The following is a 13,741-nucleotide window of genomic DNA, read 5'->3' on the forward strand; positions in this document are numbered from 1 at the left end:
CACATCCTTCATGATGTTTACAGCTGGGTACCTATTAACAGGAAGATGGAAAGGGCCATTTACAATTCAGTAACCTTTATGACAGTGAACTCTTTAATCAGCATTTTATTTCCTTTGTAACACTTTAGTCATCTACAAATGTCAGAATAAAATAGGGCCATGAAATATTTAGGATCGGCGTGTGGAAATTGACTTCCCTTGATTTAAGCTGCTGTGTCTTTTCATTTTGTTGTTTTGGGAGCTTTTACTTTTATTGAAAGACAATTTATAACTAAATGCTCCCAACAGTGACTGGCGTTAGGGTAGGAGGAATTTCAGAGAGCCAAGTTCTGGTTCTATAAAATGTGTTGATGCTTGCTATATTGGGTAATAAGTTATTCAAATAAAAACATTAGCAAAGGTTTGCATTTCAGAGCAGTATTTAGTAGAGGTACAGCAGACTCTGCAGAGTTTATGACAAAATACTCCGACATATTTTAGAAAGGTAATTAAGTATGAAGTACATCCATAATAATTTAAGTCAGTTATAGTATATACCTGAAATATGCATTATTGTCTCACATTATTTTCTTAGTGGGATTCTGGGACTTTTTCAATTCAACAATAACCACCTTTCCCTTTCAGCTTTTTTGTATTGTTGCAAATATATATGATATGTATTAGCAAAATTGCCATGTTTATGTGTTTAAAAAGACTCTTAAACAGTGCTCATATGATTGTATTAAATGATTGTGTTATTATTTCTTACTCATATCTTAAGTAAATCCATTTTAAGCCAATGAACCCAAACATGTGTTTTAAAAATTAATCTTGGACAATGGCATGGTTTAAGAGCTTGTCATTGTGCAGTACTATTCTCTGTCCTCCCTCCCCTCCGGACCCCCCAAATGTTCCTGGTGACCATTTGTTGACTTTGGGATTAGCCTCGGTTTAAAGAGTTAGTTCTTTTTCAGGGGCAGTGGTAGAGTCTTGCTCTCATCTTGGTCATATGGTATCACCTCTTACACTTTTCTACAAGGTATTGGGAAGGTGTTACCTTTTTTTTCCTGCTGCATGAAAACCAGTAACTGGAACCAGCCCGAGGCAGCTGGGACCCAGTCCCAGCCCTGCCATGAACTCCACGTCATGGGCAAGTTCATTACCGTTCTGGGCTTCAGTTTTCCCATCTGTAAATGGAACTGGTTTATTGGATTAAATTGCCTTCAAGGCAGCAGTGAGAGGGGAAGGGAAATACACAGAGAATAAATTAGGATCTTAAATTCAAGCTGCTGCAAGTAGAGGGTTTCTATCACTAAACTGCATAAATGTGAGCCCTAAAGAGAATGTCTTTACCTAGATGATAGAAGGCGAACTATCCTCTGATACTTCAGGGATACTTGGGGATAGGTTGGGGAAAGTGTGATTTTTTTTTTATGAATTTGTTGTTGCTAAAGAGTTAAAGTGTATATTGAAACATTTAGCATAGAATAAGACACTTTTATTTTCCCTTTCCCTTGTTTTCGTAAAAGGTCAAGGTCCCCAAGTGCCTTCTGGTGTCATAACCCCAATCTACAAAGTTACTTGAGTTGGGATGTTTATGAAGAAAGTTGAGTTATTAATTGCCAGTTCAAGCGTTTCCTCTACTAAGTTCAGGGAATGAGATCCTGGAGGAGAGAAACCCAAGGATTACAAATGTTACTCTGGGCAAGGAAGGGCGATCAGGGCTTGGGATAGTTACAGGATAAGCCTTTCTTTATTTTTTAAAATCGCATCTCCTTGCCTAATCTGCAGCCGTCCTTATGGGCTTGCTTTTGAAATGGTTCTTTGGAACATTAAATGGGTAGAAGCAAGTAGGACCTCATAAAAGGCTACAGGAAGGATTCTAAACTCTCAGACTGGAGAAAAGAGAAGCTGGAGTTTTCTCCCTGGAAGTGAGAGAGTTACTGAGGAATACTGGTAAGGGCCACATGAAGGCTGAAACCATGCCTGAGTGATGGCAAAGTACTGACTGTCAGGGTAGGTGGTGACATGTGGGGGACGCCTGGGAAATGAGGATGGGTGTGCAGAAGAGCAACATTCAAAATGGCTTTTATTCTTTCCTTTGCCCCCATCTCACAAAGTGATGTCTTGCACGGTAAGGAGTGGGAGCCTGAAAAACCTTGGTGGCTTTGCTCCCAGTTTTCCACTTTTTAATTCATTTAACTTCTTTACTTTTGAACTTTTAAAAATTATTTTTAAATTAAAAAAGTATTACAAAACAATCATAGAAAGTTTGGAAAAGAAATGAAAGAATGAAAACAACCGTCTTTAATCTTGCCATACAATCACAGCTATTCTTTGTGTACATTCTTCGTCTTTTTCTAGCAGCATAATGCTGTGTAGGTAAAATGAAAGCCAAGTGTCAATTTTGTGTCCTGCCTTTCTGCCTTTTTCACATCTCATGAGATCATATGCATTTTGCCGTGTTGCTTCATTGTCTTTATAATCATCATTGTTTTGAAGACTGCGTATTGTTGCATAAAACAAGCATTTCATTGTTTTAAAAATAATTTTAAACATATTTTTAAACCCAACTATGGGCTATTTAGTTTGCTTCTGTAGTTTTTGCTGTAATAACAGTGTGGTGCATGTCTGCATGTCAAGCATGTGGCCTCATTTAATCTTGAGACGATCCTATGAGTGGGGACTTAGTGCTACCTTTTTTTTTTTTTTCCCCAGATGAAGAACTGAAACTCAGTGAGGTGAAGTGACCTACTTGAGGTCATCCAGCTTCTGTAGAATCAGAATTTGAACTCAGGTCCACTATACTGTGTGCCCTTTGTCTGAAGAAGTGTAGGCAGGCTGGGTACCGTGGCTCATGCTTGTAACCCCAGCACTTTGGGAAGCCAAGGTGGAAGGGCTGAGGATCGCTTGAGGCCAGGAGTTTGAGGTTGCAGTGAACTATGATCATGACACTGGACTCCAGCCTGGGCAACAGAGCAAGACCCTGTCTCTGATAAAAAATAAAAATAAAAAGAAGTGCAGGTAGATGAAGTAGTGGTGGGGACCCCACTGCATTCTAGGATAAGCATAAAATGGTGCCCACTTCCCGTTTGCAATATCAGAAACTCCTATTCTCGCCATTGGGACTTAGGCCTTTGTGGGGATTCCTGTTCCCTTTTGCATACCCATCTTCACGCAAGTTTTTCAAATCACAAAATATAGTTTTGCTTTAGTGCCTGGGGGGGTGTTGGGATTGGTAGTAGGCTGGCTGAAAGGCAGCTGGCAGGATATTCAGGGCTTATTAGGGTGGTGTGCATGTATCCTTCTGGAAGAGCTAGGGTCCAGACTCCTTTGGCCCTATCAGATTTTACTCTTTCCCCTGTGCTTTCTAGAAGACAGTGAAGGAATGAGAGATGTGTCAGATGGGGGAAAGAGAATGGCCGTGCTTTTGGAAAGCCAATTTGGGAACCACTGTAGGCGTAGAGCCCATTGAAATAGAGGGATGCCCTGAAAGAACCATCTGGGGCCCTTGCAGAACCCCTCCCCCTAACCAGTCAGGAACAATGAAAAGGGTTAAGGGACGCGTTCAAAGCCATAATGCCCATGAACGCCAGTCAGATGTAGAAGCAGGGGTCTCATCTCCACGTTAAGGAGCCAGTTAGGAAATGCAAAGTGAAGGCAGGTGACTGAGATGCCAAGCAAGGAGACACAGGGATGGGTTTGGGACTCAGCGTCCTTGTGCCTGGGCCTGGTCTCCGCTGCTGCTTCTCCTCTGAGGCTGTGAGAGAGCTGGAATGACTACGTGGGGAGCATGGTTTTCTACCGCTCACTTGGATCTTAAATAAGATGGGAAGGCAGACAGGGCTGTGAGGGGTTTGGAGGATGATGGCTATAGAGGTTTGGGTCCTGGTGTTGCTATGACCCCGCCTTTTTGCCTGCCAGTGCCGCATTGAACCCTCAGTCTGGCATTTCCCCCCCTTAGAGGTGGGGACAAGGAATAGGTGTTCGGACATTCCCCCCCGCCCCCGCCCCGTGATTAGGACACATTAACGCACATTCATTCCGCCGCTTTGCCGCCTCTTGGTCAGGATTATTTAAATGTTTATCCTTCCTTCCTTCTTGACCTTTCTTGTTCAGTCCTAGTTCCCGAGTCCTGCTTGTTTTGTGTTTCATGAGCTTAGCAAACCGTGGCCTCCAATTCCCTAGTTCTAGTGTTTTCACTTAAGATGAGGAGTGATGAGCCAGAGGTTTCAGGCTCAATCCTTGAGCAAAGGGCCGCTCTGACAGGGATTATTATTTATTTGTCATCTTGGATGTAATAAGCTGTAGGTACAGCTTCGAGAGCCCTTGATTTATTGCGCTGTCTACTGCCACTAGCGGGGCGTCTGCTCCGCCACGCAGGATGAATACCACACTGTCAGCTCTGTCGATCCGTCTCCGCCACCGCTCCCTCTCTCCTAACACATTCCCATTTCATGCCAGAATACATAAACAATCTTTCATTATTTTGATGCCTTTTTCATATTTGTTCTTTACAGAACATAAAGTTTGAATTTATGGGTTTCCTTTACATTATTTCAACACACTCCACCATTTTCCGGGTTTGTGGTTTAACTCTCAGAAATTGGCTGCCAGGTGATTTAGTTATTTTGGCTTTCTAGTTTTATAGTTATTTAATATCGCAATGCCAGAGCCTGAGAAAATGGAGTGCCTGGGAGGTGTGGGATTTAGGCTCTCGTCATCAAGACGACGGCCGTGATCTCCGGGATGAGGCGTGGGGTTAAAAACAAGACACGGGAGATGGGAAATCATTGGCTCAGGTTTTAAAAAATTCCACCTCAAATATACTATTTAGATGATCGGACCAGCCCAGGGCCTTGGTCGAGCTTGAAATGAGAAATGGAACATCCCGCAACCGTTTGGAATTAGCAAGATTTTCTAAACTAGCGGTCGTATGTCCCACCCAGTTCTGTCTCCTTTTCCTGTTGCAGCAGCTCTCAGCATTCTTTATTTTCACCTGCTTCTGTGTATCAGAGGTTTGACCATATGGCCTAGTTCTAAAGAATTTTTCTGTTTTTGTTTTTAGTTCTCCTAACTGGTAAAAGAACTGGTGTTTGAGGGCATTTGCATCGGAATCAGAAGTTACTGCCTCTGTTTCCCTGGTAATAGGACAGGCTTGGAGTGTGGATCACATTTATTCACTTGTTTGCATTGTGCTGTTTGCATGGATTCCCTCCAGTCTTCATCTTTTGTCTCAAATTTCACCATCTTGTTTTTAACCGAACGTAACAATTCCATGTTATATGTTGTCTAAACTGGGCACCTTAAGCTTTTTGATTGACAAAAAAAGTTTTTCCCCAGTTCTTTTCCTTGAAATTAAATTTTAAGAGAGACAGCAAGGAGAAGAAATTTATAGAGTAGATGGCAATGATGATGCCAACACTGGCGATGAGGTCTTTACATATGAGCATGAGAGATAGTGTGTGTGTGTGTGTGTGTGTGTGTGTGTGTCTGTCTGTCTGTCTGTCTTCCTCTGCTTACAGGACATGAGTCTGTCTGTCCATGGAGGAGGCTGGTGCATTTCACTTCTCTTGAAGGTTCCTGACAAATACAAGCCATTGGCAGGTGAGATCATATTCCAGTCAAGGTCAATTAATCGTGCAGAAGTCATGATATTTGGGAAGTCAAGGTCCTTCTCAGTGACAGTGCTAATGTGGATTTGGTGGCTGAAATTCCGGCTCCTTTCAGGAAAGGTCTGTTGCTCTCGTGCTTAATTGTGTGCATATGTCCCTGCCCTTCCACTCAGCCCTTGAAGAGAAAGGGTCTGAAGGTGAGACGTGCTCTGCAGTTAGAAGGTTCTTTTGAGCCCTGTCTCCTCCCTGAAAGGTATTAATGAGTGTGGATTTGAGTGCCATCAATGCAAGATAATTTTGCCACTCCTCACTTTCCTTGGTAGTCTTCATTAGAGAAGTAGGGAATTTGCTTAGCTCACATCGCATCGTAGGCCTGTTGTGGCTGGAAGGGAGCCCTAGTTAATTAATACGAGAAATTTGTTTTGTGTCCCTGGTAAAAAAGACGGTGCAGGTTGGTGTTGTCAGCAGAAGCTGACTTGTCACTTTGACCTCTTGTGTTAAGTGTTTGATGTGTTTTCTCAGAGTAATCTGTGAATAACATTATAGCCTAGCCAGAAGAGAAACCGAGGGAGCAATAGCAGAATTAATATCTGGAAGCGTTGATAATTATATATCAGAATCTAATTTTTAGCACAGAAAATGTGTTAATGACAGAGAGGAAAACAAAAACCACTCGCTTCTCCCAGCAGGCCCCAAAGTGTCATTTATTATTTCTCAGCTGGATATCTATCAAGTTTATGGGTTAATTTTTCTGTAGACTGTTATTTATGGGTTTTTGTTTGTTTTCAGCCATCATTACTAACAATACGGTTAATAGCAATCATTTGTTATCCAGCACTAGGCGTGATGCTTCAGATGAGAGCACTGAACTGAGAATACTCATTTGGTAGCTGAATAAGGCCCTGACAGGGCCCATTTATAACAAGCTCATTCTATAATGTCCATCCTATTAATAAAATTTTGTTGCTGTCTAATTAGAGATGTCTGATGTGTATAGGAGCACAGGAGAGGAGACTTTTTGCTGCTGCTTTTTTTTTTTTTTTCCCCTCTTACCCTGGTCTCTTCTGTCACAGCCAAAGCTCATCTGGGCATATGGGTTCGAGAAACAAAAGGGGCGAGAAGGGAGCTGTGGGTGATGGGTTAGCTGTGGGTTAGATGTGGGGCCGCAGCATGGCGTGAAGGCTGAAATGCAGGGAGGTCTGTGGGCTCTCCAGTTCTCGTCTTTGCTTTTCGTGGTTTTACCTGCCTGGGCTGCCTCCTCAATCTGTAGTGCTACAAGGTGTGGCCACAAGATATTGTGATTTCCTATTAATAACAAAGACACCAAAACTTAAATGTGCAAGTGAGCGCTTAGCTCTTCAAAGTCATTGCCTTGAAAGGCAACACATGTATTTCTGTACCACTACCATTTCCCAAATCCTTCCAGAAACTTCTCTTGGTTGGTGTGCAGAGGCAGTCTCACAGTGTCTCATTCAGGAAAAAAAGGTGAATAGTTTCCCCAAATAAGAATTTGGAATGTTATGTTAAACCATCAATCTCAATGGTTTGTGGTCACACTTTGGAACGACAGACTGATTCCGTTTAGTTGTTATTATTATTTTTTTTTATCCCAGTGGATTTTTCAGGCTTTTTTCTTTAATTAGAAGTTTTTAGATGAGGTGATGGGATGTGCCCATCTCTTGGACAAGAAGTGGGAGTTCCAGCAGCTACTTTTAAATCCTGATGCCTTTGCTTGGCGGTGGTATGATCTGGGGGCAAGTTCCTGGACTGCGGGGCCTTAGCTTTCCTAGTTCCAGAAGAGCAGGTACTAACCCTAGAGAACTGTTGTGAGGACCAAGTCTCACACACGAAAATGCCTTGCAAGTACCTCCCCAATGCTACTTGTAATTATCACTAGCTACAATTCACTGTTTTTTTTCTAAACTTGTACAGAAAAACCTACCCCGGTGAGCTCCTTTGAAATATAGTCATTTTAATCTTAGTTGTATAAATAGCTTTACTGACTAATTTTATTGCTTGAACTTTAAATGAGTTTTTTTTGCCACTCCAAGAGTGAAATTTAAAGAAATGTATAGCACTGAAAAGTTTTTATCATCCTGATTATAGCTTATTGTGAAGTTTGCTCTGTTTAGGGGAAAAAGAAGAGGAATTTAAAATTGAGGAAAAATATTTTATTAGTTTGGTGGGTGTTCAGAATCATATACCTTTGAATTAAGAGCACATATTCAAGTAATATCCTGAAAAATGTTTAAAATGGTTTTGTTGCTAGGTAACTATTTTTTCCTCTTTAGCAAGCTTCCCCCCCCCACCCCGACCTTGTGAAATGTTTTGGAAATGATCTTTTGAATAAAAACGATCATCTAATATTTTATTCCCAGCCTATCTGATAGTGAAGGTAAAACTTAAAAAAAATAAATATAGCATTAAGAAATTTTTGTACTAAAGCTGGCGATGAAAGTGGTGTGTGAAGCTGAGCTTGCAAGGCCTGGGCTTGCAAGGCCTGGGTAGTCGGCTGCTTTTTCCCCTAAACTGCACTTGACTACAGCTTATCAACCCTTAATTAGTGCTACATTTTCTCCCTGAGATTTCTATTGATGTGTGGTAGGGGGAGCTGGATTGAGCCTCCACCTGACTGGTGTGCAAATTGTTTTAGAAAATTCAGCAAACATCTCTCTCCATTATCCCTCCACCTCCCCCCCCATCCCTTTCTCCCCCCTTTTCTCCGGCCTTGTGTCTTTCTTCCATTCCCCTGGATAGGAAAGGTGAAAAGCAGGACGATAGGAATCAGGTTGAGTATTAGTGTTTTTGCTGGCCTGTGCAATAGAAAACGACAAGTGGCCGGCTGGGCCCTCCGTCAGCAGATCGTGGATCGGCAAGCAGGGAGGTGGCAGCAGGCGGTGGGGGCAGGGGGGGGGGCTCCCCCGTGGCCTCGGGATGGCTGCAATGTGATTGTGAGAGCCAGGATGAAGTCAGCACTGACAAAGTGAGGGGATTGATGGATGGACAAAGCAGGGAACTGGATGTGAGAATGGATGAGGGCAGAGGGGGAATTTAACACAGACAAACAGAATGAAAGACAGAGAGGAATTGCCTGCTAAAGTATGCCCGCCCTTAGCTCCCACAGCAATTTACTTACTGCTAACTGAACACCCAAGGATTGTCTGCATCTTTGCAGATTTTCCTACCAGCCATGGCAGAGGGAAGCTTGCCGATTCCAGCCGGTGTATGCCGGGCTTTCAACCTCCCTCCAGCCCCCCAACGACATTCACTCATACTCATTTAATTCAAACTGAGCGGCTGATTATTTCCAAGAAGTTCACACAGGATTTCTGCAGAATAAATTTTCTTCCCTTGCCATTATTTTAATGTTTCCACTAAATTACGTTAATCAGTTATTGTTGCCTCGGTGTAGTAAATAATAATATTTACCCGCTCCTTTTGGAAATGATGTTTCTGGAAAGAGACCTATTGTTGCTTTAGGAAGGCCCACAACAGTGACGGTGATGCACGCTGCTTTTGTGCAGGAGAAAGTTAGTGGCTTTCTGCCTTTACCCAGGCGGTGCGTGTTCCTGAGTGACTCAATATTTAATGCTTATGAAATTTTACTCTAAAGTACGAAATGTGCTCTAACCCAAACCCCACATATGTTATGTTAGGCAAAGAAAGAATTAATTGGGAGAGAAAGAAAAGGTAAATTGTTTTTTCCCTCCCTAAGAAAAATGGATAGTATTGCATATTTTACAAGAGATTTATTTTTTACAGAATGGTTATTTCAGAAAATAAGAGCCTGTGGTTAAAAAGCTATTTGAGTTTTTACTAAAAAATACAACTGGTGATTGTCCAAAACAGTAGAAGGTAAATTAAATTATTATAATTGAACACCATACTCAAATGGATATTTTATATTTAGGATTTTTGTTTCCTTTCCTATGAATCAAGGAAAAGATTTTCTGAGACCAGTTGATTTAGGGGTCTTGGATGAGAATTAATGTTATTAAGATTCCAAAATAGAAACCTAAAAACATAAAAACAAGACATAAGAATTGAAAAATGAAAAGGGAACATATTCCTAACTTATCACCATCCAACCTTAAATGTGGTGGTTTCAAATGAGCCACTGTATTTTCAGTATATTCAAGAAACCTAGGACCTTGTAGAGCTTGGAGAGTCTCTTTCTCATTTTGGAATATACTGAATGAAACTGTGCATTATAGAGTTGATGCTGATGGATCTAGTACTTCCTTAATGCTCTTCCCCCCCAAAATAGTTTGTTCCTTTCCCCCCATCATCCATGTCTCTCTCCTTCTCTCTCCCTTTCTCCTTTTCCAACTCTCTTTTCTCTTATCCCCCCCCAAAAGACCTCATTTTTTTTTTTGCTCTATATCATAATTTTTTTTCTTAAGGGGTGCTGATTTACATGTCCACACCCCTGGTTTTGAGGCAGATATCTTTCCTGTGGCATATATTTCTCCGCCACTTTTCCACAGAGACTCAATATCAGAGATCGCAACAGAGTCCTAAGAAATTTCAGCTCTCGAAGGCCCCCAGAACGCACCAGCAGCTGTCTTCAAAATTAAAGCCAAGATCTTAGGAGAAGGGCTGTGGACTTGCAAGAAATGATGAATGGATTTTTTTAAAAAAGAAATTATTAAGTTATCTGTTGCATGGAGATCCCTGAGACATAGTTTTGGGTACAGCATAGATTATCGCACTGATGATGTTCAAAAGTGGATGAGTCCTCGTGCCCACGCCCACGCTCCCACGCAGACTAACGGTGGTGGCAGCCTGGACGCCATGCCACCCCTTCCTGTGCACGTCCAGCAGCACTTTGGGATGATATGAGTTCAGAGCTGGCTAACCGCTTGGATGTTATATTGTATATTAATCCTGGTATCGAGTAATTTTTCAAAGGTTGAAAAATTTGACAAGTGATAAAAGTAAGTTGACTGAAGCTCACACGTGACCCAGAGATACAGCTCCATGTGACAAGTCACACAGAATGCTGGTGGTTTCTGTGATATGGAAACTTGGGTATTCCTGGGACTCTGGGAACTTTTTGGGAAAGGGGGATAACTTTTCTTACACATGGAACCCTGATTTGTAGAGGCTGGTCAAGAGCAGTTGGTTTCTTCTTGCCTTTATTGGGAGCTCTGTAGCTTCCATGATCTCCACACCCTGTTGGCGGCATAGCTCCTAAGCATCGCTACACCTGCTCTTCCCAGAAACAAGTTCACAGGTACCTGAGCCCATCTCCTCAGACATTCTGAAACAGTAGGAGGGGCTGAGGTACATGCTGAGTAATTTATATTTGATTTGTTAAAAACACTCAGGAGGATTCCGACAGATGGTCCGGAGACCGTACCATTCCCCTTGTGGGTTCCTTTGCAATTTGGATGTTACTGGTGCATCCTCCAAATGACTTCGATTTTTGATCCTTCAGGTTGCGTGGGAATAACCAAAGGAAGATTCATTTCAGTTTTGTTTTATATCTCTCAATTTGTTTCAATCATTTTTTCCTTTTTATAAACACAATATATGTTTGCTGTAGAAAGTTTCAAAAGATCAAAAATTTTTGGAGAAATAAATATCAGCTATCCTACCACCCAGGAGTTACCACTGCTAACGTTTTATTGTCTATCTTACCTGTCTTTTTTAAAAATGCATGTATGTATTACATTTTAGATAACTAGGATCATTCCTTAATCTTATTTTATAGTATACCTTTGCACACATCAGTGTGTATTTCTAGCATATTCTCATGTCATTGATAATTCTTCCGAAACGTGTTTAATGGAGGCGCAGGGTATTTGGCCACATTTTCTTTGCCAGTCTCATATTGTTGGGCATTTAGGCTGCTTAAATTTTTTCCTATATAAATATGACTGTGATGAACATTTATGTAATTGGAAATTGATAATAATTTGATTATTATTTTTTAAATTAATGAGAGTTAAATTGTCTTCCTTCCTTCCATCCATCCTTTCCTGATTCATGAACACTTGGTTTATCATGATTTCAAAGACCAGTATCTGTCCCATACGAGTAGCATACGAGAGTATAAATTGTTCATTAAGTCATTGCATTCTTTCAATATTATTAATAACATTATCAAAATCATCTGCTTTAGAATTATCAGTGTTAAAATCTATCAGTGCTAGAAGAGACATCCGGGAAGGTGAAGTCATCAGCGGTGAAGGAGCCTCTGGAACCACCGCTGGGGATGAGCAGAAGGACCTCAGCTGTACCTGCCGCAACCAGCGAGGCTCCACTCTTAGGGTTTCACATCTGCTTTCTTTTTCTTTTTCTTTTTCTTTTTCTTTTTCTTTTTCTTTTTCTTTTCTTTTCTTTTCTTTTCTTTTCTTTTCTTTTCTTCTTTTCTTTTCTTTTTTTTTCCAGTAGGTTCTACTGCTAGACAGTTGGTCTTGTCTAACTCCATTCTTCCCATAGATAAGGATGCTAAAGCTTAGCAACACTAAGTGCCTGACATCTTTCACAGTTTTCTGTCCCCTGAGGAGAGGTCTGGAATTGAGGGTGACAGAGCACAAAGGTGGAAGCGCGTGGGTCCTTGGTGAGATCACAAGCTGGTGAATTAGCCCTGGAAACCTCTTGCCTTTGGACTTCTTGTGTTGTTATATGATAAACCCTTATTGTTTATGCGACTTTTAGTTGGACATTCTGTTACTTGCAACCTATAGCATCCTAACGGGTGTAAAAATTTTGGAGCAATGCTCTTTGTCCGATGCACTGGAATTACGATCTGCTCAAATGTTACCTTGTCTGCAAGACCCTTTTCAGCTCTCTGTGTTCAGTGGGACAAAGAGGGAGCCACAACTCTGACACTGATTAACAGCCTTGCATCTGCTTAGGTTCAAGCTAGTGAGTGACCCCGGCCTCTATTCTGTGCATGGGAACAGAGACCATGGGGTTCCTTTGGGCCGAGCCGCTCCCTGCCACCTCCTCTCATGGTGCTCTCTTGCTCAGGTCCATCTTCATAAATGGTGATTTCAGGAGCCCATTTACTCCACATAAAAGGTGAGTGACTCCGTTTATAATAAATCTCAGTGTGGCATGCATGCCATCATTCCCTTCATTTGACCTTGGCAGAACTGGCTGATGGGGCAGTGAAAAGTATGATATGAAAAATGAGGGAACAGAGCAGAGTGAGCAGTGAATCAGTCTTGTGTGTGATTAGCTGTGAAAAATCTCACCAGCAGTACTCAGAGTCACTTTTTCTTTTCTCTCTTTCCCCATTCCCCTTCCTCTCTCCCCGTAAGACCTCACGAACTACCCCATGAATGTGCTTTCCTACACGCAACTACTGTGTCCGTATCAGGAGTCACTAGATCCTTCCAGGGCTTCCTGGACTGTGAGGTCTGTGCCGAGGGAAGTTGGGCTCCAAGGAGGAAAATGTTTTCCAGAGGTGGATGGAAGAGGCCTAGTGGAGCTCAGCCGAAGCCTTAGGGAGTCCCCTCCAGGGGCACGCTGAGAAGACACGAGTATGACGGAATGACGTTGTAAATCTGCAGTCATACCTGAGGACTCAGTGACTCGCGGTTGAGGTCTCCATCAGCTCCATTTGCAGAGTCAAGCCCTATAAAAACAGGGCGATGGGATGGTAAATCAAGCTTCCCGGGGAATCGTGAGATCCTGCTGCAGAAGGCTTGAGCACATAAAACGGAAGCTTGCCTTTAACAGCATGCCTCTTATTGCCACGCTGCAGAGGCCACCTCCGTGGCACATAGAGGAGCTTTGGGAAGAGAAATTTCTGCTGCAGTTGGTCTCTTGTGGGGATGCTCTGCTTCGATGTCCTCTTGGCACAATGTCTGGGGTGCAGGAGGCCAGGAGGGTGACGAGTGCCTAGAGATGCCCTATGGGGCCGACCTGGTCAGACAACTTCAGTTACCTCTTTAATGTCCCCACAGAGCCTACAGTTGCTGCCATCCTGCCTTCTAAAATAGAGAATATGTGTTCATCTTCGGAACCAGCAGAGGGTAGAGTGTTCATGGAAATGGGCATCTGCTAACAAGTCCTCTGATCGGGATTATGGAAATGTCCTTTTCATTATTTAGTTCCTTAGCATGTGTCCTCTGACCACTGGGTAAAACTTCAGTAGTTCAGCCATTTGGGGCCAAGGTTCGCCCTACTTC

General features: G+C 42.3%; 1 protein-coding gene and 1 long non-coding RNA gene across 2 annotated transcripts in view; both read left to right on the plus strand.

Annotated features, from left to right (window-relative positions):
* The window catches only part of LRMDA (leucine rich melanocyte differentiation associated), a 993,823-nt gene that overhangs the window by 233,122 nt on the left and 746,960 nt on the right, over positions 1–13,741 (plus strand). The gene's annotated exons all lie outside the window — the stretch shown is intronic.
* LOC138376017 (uncharacterized) overlaps positions 8,503–13,741 on the plus strand; it is a 30,659-nt gene continuing 25,420 nt past the window's right edge. The window contains exon 1 of the long non-coding RNA XR_011231640.1: positions 8,503–8,616. This is a non-coding gene — a long non-coding RNA (uncharacterized lncRNA). The remainder of the gene's footprint in view (positions 8,617–13,741) is intronic.

Source organism: Eulemur rufifrons, chromosome 28 (assembly GCF_041146395.1).
Source record: "Eulemur rufifrons isolate Redbay chromosome 28, OSU_ERuf_1, whole genome shotgun sequence".
NCBI lineage: Eukaryota > Metazoa > Chordata > Mammalia > Primates > Lemuridae > Eulemur > Eulemur rufifrons.